Raw genomic sequence first — 11,816 nt, forward strand, 5'->3', positions numbered from 1 at the left:
TGGTGAAAGGTGCACTATGGCAGCCCCAACATAGAACCCTCCTGCGCTAATCAACAGCAAGGCCCCTGGTCTGGTGACATGAACTGGGACGCATCTGCTGACACTCAAATCCAGTCTTTGGAAGAAGCCTAATCTAACCCAGCATCTTCCACAAGGTAGCAAATACAAAGGCATACCCAGGCTTAAAAACCTGCCCCATGTACAATAAGCAAGGCAACAACTACATTGCCACCCTTTCCAGCACAATTGAGGGATACGCTTTTGCCTGTTCTTTGGGAGCAGTAGCTGACATCTGCTATTCTTGAAATCCTAAAACTGTTTTCCAGCTTTTTAATACAACAATACAGGTGCTCTGCCCCTCAGCCTCCTTACTGATCTTTAAGTTTTAAATTGGTGGCACTGCTCCGTAAGAAAAAGACCTCCCACGATTCCAAACCCCTATTCATCCTGAAGGAATAGCTTCTTCCAGGCTCCATGTCTCTCTGGAGTGTACTGTCTATCATGGCTGCCACTGATTTATTCCAGAGCAGCCACCACAACAGTTGATCATGGCTCAGTCACCAGCAGCCTGGAGCAGACCTGCTAACAGGTCTTGAGACCAAAGGCTAAGCCAGATATCCTTTCGATCCCTCTACCCTCCACAGCCATAGGTTATCTTTCACACTGCCTGTTGTTTAGACCCAGAAGACAATTCTAATTTCACTGTTTTTTTCTCAAATGCCTCCTCTGACAAATGGCAGAGGGGAGGTCCTCACAAAGCAATCTGCAGTTCCTGAGCAGCTGGTATGAGCTGGTTCTGATCTGACTAACACAACTATCTCATCTTTTTTGTTTTTAACAACTAAAACATTGCAAAACTCAAGCACAATTACTGTTCACACTGAAAGAAGAAGCTGTTCTTGTAAATCCAAATTAAACATTTACTTCAACATACCATACAGAACAACGTCCAGTGTCCTACTACCAAAATCTTCTATAGAAGCACAGTAGAGAGTTAAAACACATTCTCATAACTGAATTACTGACACAGCCTGGCAATTAGACAACATCCCACAGGAAAGAGTCAAATTACAAAGGCAAGGAAAAACAGGAACACTGGGCCAGTTTTAATTTAAATTAACTTTTCTTCATAATCAAAACCTGCTTGAAGCATCTGTTTATCTTTCAGGGAGGCAAGTAAGAACCTCAGAACAGCCATTCTGCAGTTAAATGGCAACATCCTGACAGCCAGCACCTGCTTCTCTTGTTCCTGTGGCTGCTCTGCTCTCTCTCTCTTCCTACAGCCACCTTTCCAAATTACTGGCCAAGCCAAGTAAAAAAGCAGAGGATTCTTCCCCTAGACCACTTAGCAACACACTAATGAACCCCGTCTTTACCATGATCTCTAGCATCTGCACCAACAGCTTTTAAACACATACCTATCAACTATTTCAGGTGTAGAAGATGTGAATTCTTCCTCATCTTTGTTTTACCTCCACTATATGTCTAAACTACAGTCTACACAAAGCCAGTGCCCACCCAGCCAGGCTGACCTCTTTTTTAAGGGGCTACACATCTTTTAACACTGAATACAAATTAGGAAAAAAACCAAAAAGCTGTTATTTATCTCTGCATCATTTTCTTGTGGTTGTGTACTAGCACTACAGATTTTCAATTTATATGGAAAAGTCCTTGAGGGCCAAAATGCTGCCTTACCTTTCTACCCAGTTAGTCATTTTCATTGCCAGTACTCACAGAAAATGAAATTCCCTAAAGCATGAACTTACCCCAGAAGCCATGGTAGCTGACCATTTTAAAAATCTATGGAGCTCATAAGGCCTTTGAAAGGCCTATTGCCAACACAGGATATTAGGCACTATATGCAATTCCCTCCTATAAAAGTCCACTAGCACACCTATGTAGGATATTAGCTTAATTTTTATTCCCTTATGACTAAAGATTCATCTTTTATCCTTTACAATTTATATCTTCCTTATCTAAAACAGTTCACCAACTGATTTCAAACGTGCTCCTAAGCTCTAGCAGTCATATTCTGATTAACAGTGCCAGAAATCAAAATATTACTTGCAGCAGAGCCTTCTCTGACTAAAAGGTGACTCATTACACTAATTTTAAAGTCTTAATTAAACAAGAAAGAGCCCATAAGCCGAGATTTCTCTCTTGGTTTCTCTCCAGCACAGTAATCTGGTTACACAGTAGCCCCAAAAATGTAACTGCCCTGCTCTCGATGTTGGAGAAACCCATTTTCTATCACAGTTTCTAGGTTTTGCATCAAACATTTGATCAGACCCAGTATTTACACGATGAACTGCCTTAACATAAAGATCTTTTAAAAATTCAGACTCGGGTAAGATTTTTAGAAGGAGCCTTCTTGCAGCAAGGAAGAAAATCCATGAAAATTTTATCACATAAACACAGATCCTTACCTTATTTTGCAGAAGCAGGGAGTAACAAAAATCCCCAGGCCTGATTCAGAAGCTAGAATTCAGCAGTTAAGCATCACCACTTGCGAAATAATTGTCCTTCTAGTGCCCCTACACAGAGGGATGAGAAAGCCTGCTGCAGAGGGGAAAGAAATTTCTGACACACAGCAGAGGCATAACCACCTGACTTGATGAGTCATCAGTCTCTCCCTCTCTCTCCCACCAGCACCGAGGAATGCCGCAATAGCAATTCCAGCCACCTCGAGCCCAGCTGAACTCCCATCTGTGCCCTCCCTACTGCACAGCACCGAGCAGAAGGAATTAAAAGGTTTCAGCATTTGCATTAAGGGCCTCCTACAAAGCCGGTGATTCCGATGTCCCGAGTGGTGCGTGCAACTACACAAAAATCCTTGAAAGAGATGCATGTTTTCTGCTGGAATCCATTCACCTGCCAGCCCTCCAGTGCACTACAGCCATGTCAGTGTGTGCTCTGCTCTGGAAGAGCTTAACGGAACAACTGTTTAACAACAGACTGCACAGGGAGGCGCTGGAGACACTGCAATACTAATTGCTTGAGTATGTAGAACAGTAGTGATTGCCTCCAAGAGTCTTGTGGGGCTTCCTCGTGCTCAGAAGCCCTTCCCCTGGCCAGCAGAAGCAGTAATGCAATTGCACAACATCCAGCACCTCAACAAAGCAGAGTGCAGTGCCATCCTGAGTGACAGCTGCTGGAATCTGTTTTCAGAGATCGACAGGCTAAAATAAAGGCTATAAACAGATGCACAGAACACGAGCAGCTATGTGATCCCTCCCTAAGAACCTGCATAAAGCTGAAGGGCTCCCTGCGGTCTTCACAACTTCTCAAGTCTATCTTCACAAGGTTCTAGGATTACCAACGCTTCAAACTGGCACAAAAGCTTAGACACTAACCAAAACTGTAGTGAACAGCATGGTATCAGTAATTCAGAAGCAGCAGCATTACATTAATAAGTCACCAGTGATAGGATTCATTCTGCTGGAATAACTTTGAACTAAGGGCATAGATTTTAGTATAGCTGAAACAGACTAATGTGTTTTGATTTCCAAGGGTAGAAAAATGGAGTCAGAATATGAGCCTTTACATTTGATATCCAGGAAAGCTTAATAAGCACGAGCAGTAAAATGTAGCCAAAAAATATTTTCCAAAGAAAATAATAACTCCTTCTCTTCTTAGTAAAAACCTAGACATTACAGGATAGTAAAGATCACCACCCACACTGGACAATCAGCTTAGTGTCACATTGGAGTGATGTTTCAGATTCAAGACTGCTGACATTTACTGCGTTCACCTGAGCAGACTCTGGCACAGTGCATAAATCCCAGTGTCCAGCTACTTGAAGATCTGTTGCAAGGGCCTCATAAGTAATAGGATAATCACTGCCACAGATTTCCTGTAACTAGGACAGTTTATACTTCCCCTTCTAACAGATGATATCTTTAAGAGGAAGTATTAAAAAAAAAAAATACAGTGCCTGAATTACTAGATAAATGCAGAAGTTTGGCAGCATTTTCATATCTAGAATTTGGGATATTGTCCCAGAAAAAAACAACATGAAAAAACAATAGAACTCTAACAGAGGTCACTGGGAAAGGAAGCCCAATAGTATTCTCAGGAAACCTGCTCCTTCGTACCATGCAGAGTTATAATTTTACTATAACACAGCAGGGAAAATCGCTCCAGATTTCTCAGTCACTAAACAACTGAATTGCTGAGGTTGGGAGGCACCTCTGGCAATCATTTACTTCCAATGCCCTGTGATGCAGGCTGCTCAGGGCCACATCCAGATAAGTTTTGATTATCTCCAAGGATGAAGACACCACAACTCTCTCTAGGCAACCTGTTCCAGTGTTCAGACACCCTTGCAGTAAAAAGTGTTTTCTTATGTTTAAAGGGAATTCCCTGTATTTCAGTTTGTGCCCATTGTGTCATTTTACTTCAGCAGGTACCACCGAGAAGAGTCTGGCTCCATCCTCTCTGCTCCCTCCCATCAGGTGTTTATATACCTTACAATAAGATTCTCAGAGCCTTCTTTTCCTGAGGCCACAAAATCCCAGCTTTCTCGTCCTCTTTTCCTATCTCCAAATGCTTAAAAGTCTTTGTGGCCCTCTTCTGGATGTACACCATTAAGCCACATCTTTCTCCTACTGGAGAACACAGAACCAGACACAGCACTCCAGATGTGGTTTCCCACCAAGCTTAACCCAGGTGAAAAACCACCTCCCTGAACCTGTTGGTGGGATTTTTCCAAACACAGCCCAGGATAGTGCTGGCTGCCTTTGTCACAAGGTCACATTGCCAGCTGCTGTTCAGCTTGGGGACGCCCAGTTCTTTTCAGTACTCAGTCCTCAGCCTGCAGCAGGGTATGTGCCTCAGGCTGGTTATCCTGCCTCAGGTGCAGGACTTGGCACTTCCCTTTGTCGAACTTCATGGGATTCCTGTCAGTATATTTTTCCAGTCTGTCCAGGTCCCTCTGTATGGCAGCACAACCCTCTCCTATGTCAAACACTGTGATATTCCAACTGTGCCATCTGCACTCCCATGAAATCAGGAAGGAGTCACGGCCCATGCTCCACACAACAATGTGGCTCAGTCTTCTCACGACATAGGCATTGTGAGGCGAATGGCACCAACCTTCCTGCCATAAGCTCTGAGCTGGAAAGATTATTTCTTTAACTCAACAATATGGACATTTTTCCATTTAGTTAGTCATACGTTTTCAGTTGTCACAGGACACTTTGAGGTCACCTCTACTCTGGATAAACCTGGAACCTGCTTAAGTGATGCTCAGCTATGTACTGTGGACCCATCTGCAACGCTACAAGACAATTTATCTTTCACAGAACTTGTTCCTTGGGTTCCTATAAGCCCCTTCCTCTCACATGAGGCTTGCTTTGCTCAGCACATGTACATGTAAAATCCAGATATTTTCAAGGGAAGAGAATTATGCTGTCATTGCAGCACACGATGGCTACAAAGTGAGACTCTGTGACACTGAATTAATTAAGTCCATCACAAGCTCCTACTGTCCTCTTCCCAAAAACGGATGGGGACTCACCTGTGGGCATGCCGATACGTACAAGTCTGATACTTCAAACAGACATCAAGTCTTGCATACAAGCTAAAGATATAACAATATATTTATATTTGATACATATATACAACATAAAGTATATATTCCTAAAGCAAGGGTGTGAAGTCTGTTCATGCAAGATGTACCACCATCACAAGTTGTTACTCAAGCACCCAAGCTTTTATTTAGCATCTTGGGAAATTCCTTCAGTCAGCCCAGAACAGAACTAGAACAAAGCTGTTTGAACATGACCAAGAAGTTAGCAGCAGAAATAAAACTAGATAGAAAGGCTGCCAAGGTGTTCATTGCATAACTGCTTTGACCCACTGAAAATCTGATCAGCTCAGTAGATAAGCGGCCTTCAAACATTTAACACAGCTATCATGCTATATCTAGAACTGAAAAAGTTCCTAGTTAAACCCATTAAAATACTCCTGTTACTAGAGAAAACCACATTGTCCATGTGAAAGAAATGTTCATCAACTGACTCACATGCTACAGTTTTCCATACCAATTCTTTCCTCTCAGCTGAGGCTTCTCCAGAGGAGCTCCAGGGGTGGAAATTGATGAGCCTCTCCTTAGTTCTTACTTACTACACTGCTTCACAATTTTACTACTGTGAAAAATTTGACATTCCTTTCAGCCTGCCATGCAATCTGCCCTTTCTTTGCTTGATAGACTTTCATACAAAAGAAAGATCTAATGCAACTGAAATCCAAACCATAATACAGAACACTAATACAAAATTGATTTCTGTGTTCTACAGAGACCTTTTCTTATCCTGATCCTGTCATCTAGCTGCTAGAGCTGAAAAGTTCTGCAGCCATCTGCTCAGTTGAATGCTCAGTCATTTTCTCTAGATGAACAGTTTTCATTAACCTCACTAACATTGCTGCCAAACCAAAATCCATCCTAGCTTTTATTAAGTAAAAGTCACTCAATTTTCAGGTGTATTTGGCACTGTTACTTGAAATACTTTTTGTTGCTCTAACATTTAAGATGACAAACATTAAAATGAGATTAATATATAGCTGTAAGCAACTCTAACAGCAAACTTTACTACAGTTCAGCAGAGTCACTTCTGAAGAGTTGAGGAGCTTACCTCAAGAGACAAAAGGTATGCAATTTGACAAAAGAACTATTGCTAGATTTTCAAGTCAGGCTCAGTTTTACATGCAGAATCACATGAGTTGTTTGGGCTCATTAAAACACACTGTCTCCTCTTGAAGTCCCACTACTGCCTAACCCCTTTCCCCAGGTGTAATGGCTAAAATACCGAGTATGAGTTTGGAATAAGCATTTCATCATTACACTTAAGTTTCAGATCATCTTTAAAGTCAGGATATTATGGAATCTTCAGTTTATTATGCAAGGTATTTGACAGCTAGTTTGAAGAGCTGAACCAGGAGTGAGTCTGCATGAAAGTCTTTGAAAAAAGATCCAACACCCCTAGCAGATAGAAGTACTCTTCTATAGCACCTTTGGTATAATGAAACACCTGGTTGGAATCACAGCACACCTATTGGCACTGGATTCCAGTAAAAGGAAATTAAGTTGAGGTTGACTTTTCCTGTAACGGAACACTGCATCTTTATGTTTTAAAGCAAGTTAAGCTACATTTGGAAATTCTATGTTCAATTACCTGAAGTATTTACAGCTTCTTTAGAACAGCCAGAGACCTTCCAACATATTAAATTTTAACATTGTTTAAACTACATATTGTGGTGGTTGTCTGAATAACTACCACATGATGCAAATTTATCTCACAATAACAAAACCCTCAAAATTTCAAGGATCTATGGGCAATTCACATAATAGAATTGCCTATTGAGACATCTTTACCAATGTAGTCTGCATTTAGTCAGAAGTACCATTTTAGGGTTTTTTCCGAGGAGCTGCTTTTTAAGGTCTTACTTTCAGAGTGGGAAATAAAGTAATGATACAGTGTAACAAGGACAAAATGTTTGTCCCACTAACTGAAGTTCTTGAAGATGCAGTTTCTTTGCTTGTCTACTAGAAAACTGTCAAGTCATTCTTCAGGCTCTTACACAAAACCTGGATACCTGAAAGCTTCTGTCCAGCTCTAGTAAGTTATTCCCACACAGGTGCAGCTGTCTCTCTGTAAAGTCAAAGGCTTTTCCCGCATCCTTTCTACACCTCCTCACACCCGACCATCTCAGCCACAACAGGACTGCTCCTCATGCTTAGGGCACAGAACACAGACCAGCATCACAGACATCCAAACCACCTCTCTTTTACAGGAGCCACCACAAACCACTTCAGTAAGCAAGCACAGCTTACAGCAGCCTAAAGATGGGACACAGCATAGCACAGCACACATTCTGGCGTTTTTCTTGGGATGCTGTCTGGCAAAGACACAGTTGGGCAGACTGATCAGCTGAAACTCACCAGAGCACCAACATTTCAACTTGGCTATGAGAATCCTTACAACACAAGCACTCTTCAACTGATTAGGAAGGACAAAGATAAGGCTTTCATATTACAGAGACCCTCTAGAACATCACTTCTCTCAAGCATTTGCATCTGCAACGGGTCTATTTTCAGCAGGCTTTTTAGTTCATTTACCTGTTCAGCACAATGAGTCTCAATTAACTGGGGCAGCTTCCCATGCTAGTGTTGGTCCTTGCTGATCACTTTTGATTTGAGCATTTGAACGTAACAGATTCCCCCAAATGTTGTAAACTATGGCAAAATTAAAAGAACTGTGAAGAGAGGCCACTTTCAGACAAATTCTTCCTGAACAGAGTGAACCCTGACACTGAATTTTACCATAACACAAGCCCAGAGGAGTAGTCAAGCTGATGAAGCAAGAAAATAAATTCAGCAGCTAAAAATGGTCTTTATCAGCCATTTGGTTAAGTGGTAGTAACAAGGTCTGTTAGACCAGGACTTTCAGGATTTATCCATATACATCTTACTGGTTTTCAAAGTAAGTGTATCATTTCAGTAAAGCCAGGCCTTGGAAGGCAAAGTCTGTTAGAACAGCCATATAATGTTGAGAAGTCTAAAAAGCTGGCAGCAAATGGTCAATGTTTTTAAAATACGGGGATATTGAACTTGCGAGTTTGAAAAACACAGGAGAAGTAAATACTTGGATGAAATAAAGTAACCAAACAAAAAATATTTATAAGGGTGTAGAACTTAATGCCAAGAGGAATGACCAAACCCAAGAATTTGGTATAAGCTTAGCTGTCCACTCTCAAAGGCAAGAATGGAGTGAGCACATCAAAGACAAGCAAAAAGTCTTTTTATACCATAGAAGAAGGTACAACAACGACAAACAGAAGATCCAGTCTAAGCCAGCCTTGCATATTGGACATTCAGGTGATTATTGGCTTATTCTGTACAGGAAAAAAAGGCTGAAAAGTTTAAATTCATTCTGTTTCTTCTGCTAGACTAGGACCCCATTTCTCTCTGCCTAGCTGGAAGACTAAAGAAGTCACATGTTTTGAGACATCGAGTAAGAATGAATGAGCATGATATTCCAGTTGACTACATGGTCTGTTTTCCTTGGTACAATTCCAGCCGAAAAAAACCCCATGTGGATACCATTGTTCAACAATACCTCAATATTTCCAAGTCTAAAATCCTCCACTTTTTAACCAATGAAACAGGCATGGAGAAAAGAATATATTTCACGCAATGTAGCATTGGGTTGTTGCATGGTTTGTGTTTTGTAGGGTTTTCTTAAAAAGACAAGAGGAAAAAAAAAGAGGGATTACTACTTGGTCAGCAGTCACATTCAAAATTTTATGGTCAACATCAAAGTAACCAAAGACCCCAACTAGGTTATCCTGTGATCCTTTTACTCTTTCTAAAAGAGTAATTAGGAATGCAGCCATAGCTTACAAACGTGCAATTTGAAAGCAGGAGGGAAACCCATCAGTAGGAATTTTCAGGGCTTGAGAACCCAAAGACAGTACCACAGCATCAAAACACAAGGGGGAACGTACAGTGCCTCTAAAAGTATCTTCAGGGAATCATCTGGTAACCTGCTGGTCTACAGCAGCTTTGGATGACAATGTATAACACCAGCACCCATGCAAGTCTGGAAGATAAATGCATTAAGTCATACTGGGGAAAAAATTTAGCCAACAGAAGGACACTTAAGGCCCACAGACTTTGTAAATCAGGGTCAATGAGGCATAAAGCTGTTAATATATACTTAGACCAAAAAAAAGCTAAATTTAAGCTAATGCTCTATAAAAAGTAAGCAACAGAAATCACTCATCAACCCTATTAGCACTATCTGTAGAAAATAATTCTTGATTTGGAAAATGACAAGGCAACATTTACAGGAAACAGAGATCTTGTGTTACTCTTGCAACACAAGACTACAACCCCCCCATTGAACAGTCAGCTGATGCCAGCCAGCAGCCATTTTCCGCTGTTGCCTTAACTTCTCCTTCCCTGTTCTCTCAAGTTGATGTCCATGATGATTTAACATTTCTGAATGTCATGCTTGGCCACCTGATCACAAAATTAAGACTAATTTTTTCCCCACATAAAAGAATAAAGCTTTCCCAGAGGGCTTCACGTAACAAACTGACAGGCATAGCAAAATAATCTGCAGTATTTTTGGTAATTCAAAGACCTGTAGATTCTGATCTCACTTCACACATTCTTACATAGAAAATAATAAAATGTAGATAGTATTAAATGTTTATTTTTGCTGGTCATTGAAAGGGCCTTTGAAAGTACCGCACAGAGAAGCCAAACATTCGCTGCTGCAGATCTGCACAGGGCAGAAGTCAGCACAAACACAGCACAACTTACAACATGCTGAAGATCTGCCTCAGTTACTCAAACTTCCACTTGCAAATGCCAGTTTGTATTCGGCATGTTCTTGCTAATAAATCACTTCCAGCAGTCTGTTAGCAGGTTTTCCTACTTTTCCACCCCCTCTCCACTTCATCAAGCGGAATTAGCATTTGAAATACCGTGCTAGATCAAATAGCCGGTGTACTTTGCTGAAGTATTGCATTACAATGAATAAAACTATCACCAAATTGCTTTTATGCCCAGCAGGAGTGCAAATTCTCTGAGGGAAGACAGTAAAATCTTAGGATGAAAGACTTTACTTCCTTCCTGAGAAAGTAAATCACTTTGGGCAACTGCATTGAATGAATGGATCTTGACACATACGTGTCACACACTCCAATGCCACAGCTACCTGTAACATTAACAATATTATCCAGAATCCAGTCATGCAAGATCTCTTTCTTGCCTTTAAGTGAATGCCAAGTCTGATGTTTGGAGCACGTCATCTAAACCAGAATTTTGTCACTGGCTACAGGAATAGGAAGCACATTTGATGTGCCACCAGTATATTCAGCTGCAAAACAACAGGGGGTCTCTTCTGCCACGGATGGGCTGCAGTGAGAAGCCCGCAGCAACATTCCTCTTCCATAACCCTGCTGCTCGCTCTCTGCTGGGCTGGGGTCAAGGCACAGAGAGCTTCAGATCCACCCACCCAAGATGGTCGGATAACCGGGCACTGGAACCCAGCCGCTATCACCCCGTTCCTCTTCCGCAAGGAATTCTGGCATAACCCTAGAGCATCTCATTGGGCGTCTTCGAGAGCGTTCAGCAGGTTACTCATTCAGGGGCTACTTCGCTTTCCAGGTCTCTTCTCCCTGAGAAGAGGGGCGGGGAAGCGCAAGGCCGCCTCCAGCGGGCTGTCCTGCCGGGACACGGCTCCGTGAAGGTCGGCTGCCCAGGGTCTCGGCGACACCCGCTCCGCAGAGCCGGGGGCCGCGCTCCCTCTGGGAGCGGCTCCACGGGGAGACCGCGTCCTTCCCGGGCAGGGACCGAGCGGGGCGGGGAGCGGCGGGAGCCGGCCCCCCCGTTCACCGCAGAGGACGGCAACCCCCGGGCGCAGCTCGGGAGAGGCGGAGGGAGCGGTGCAGGGCAGGGGGAGAGGAGGCCGAGCGTCTCACCTGAGGCGGCCCGGCGCGCCCGAATCCGCCCGACTCCCTGCGGCGGCGGCGGCAAAGGAGGCGCTGGATCAGCTGACACCGGGCCCCGCGCGCATGCGCCGCGCCGCACACCGGAAGCGCCCGGCTCGAGCCGTGCCCAACTCCGGGCGGAGCTTCGCTCGCCCAGCCCGGGCCGCTTCCGGGCAGGAGTGCGGCGGGCGCAGTGGGGCGCGCTGATTGGCCGTTCCGCTTCACGTGATCGCACCCCGCCCCGCCCCCGAGACACGCGGGGCCTCCCCGTCCTCCCCCCGCCCCGTGGGGCGCGGCGCGTGCGCGGCGGGGGC

General features: G+C 43.5%; 1 protein-coding gene across 2 annotated transcripts in view; it reads right to left on the reverse strand.

Annotated features, from left to right (window-relative positions):
- The window catches only part of ATP6V1A (ATPase H+ transporting V1 subunit A), a 30,726-nt gene extending 19,128 nt beyond the window's left edge, over window positions 1-11,598 (reverse strand). The window contains exon 1 of one of the 2 annotated variants that reach the window (XM_069019228.1): window positions 11,494-11,598. The gene's annotated coding sequence lies outside the window, so the exon portion shown is untranslated. Of the gene's footprint in view, window positions 1-2,426; window positions 2,505-11,493 lie in introns of those variants that run through there. The other variant, XM_069019235.1, reaches the window with a different exon arrangement.
- Window positions 11,599-11,816: the final 218 nt, after the last annotated feature.

This window comes from Aphelocoma coerulescens, chromosome 1, assembly GCF_041296385.1.
Source record: "Aphelocoma coerulescens isolate FSJ_1873_10779 chromosome 1, UR_Acoe_1.0, whole genome shotgun sequence".
Taxonomy (NCBI): domain Eukaryota; kingdom Metazoa; phylum Chordata; class Aves; order Passeriformes; family Corvidae; genus Aphelocoma; species Aphelocoma coerulescens.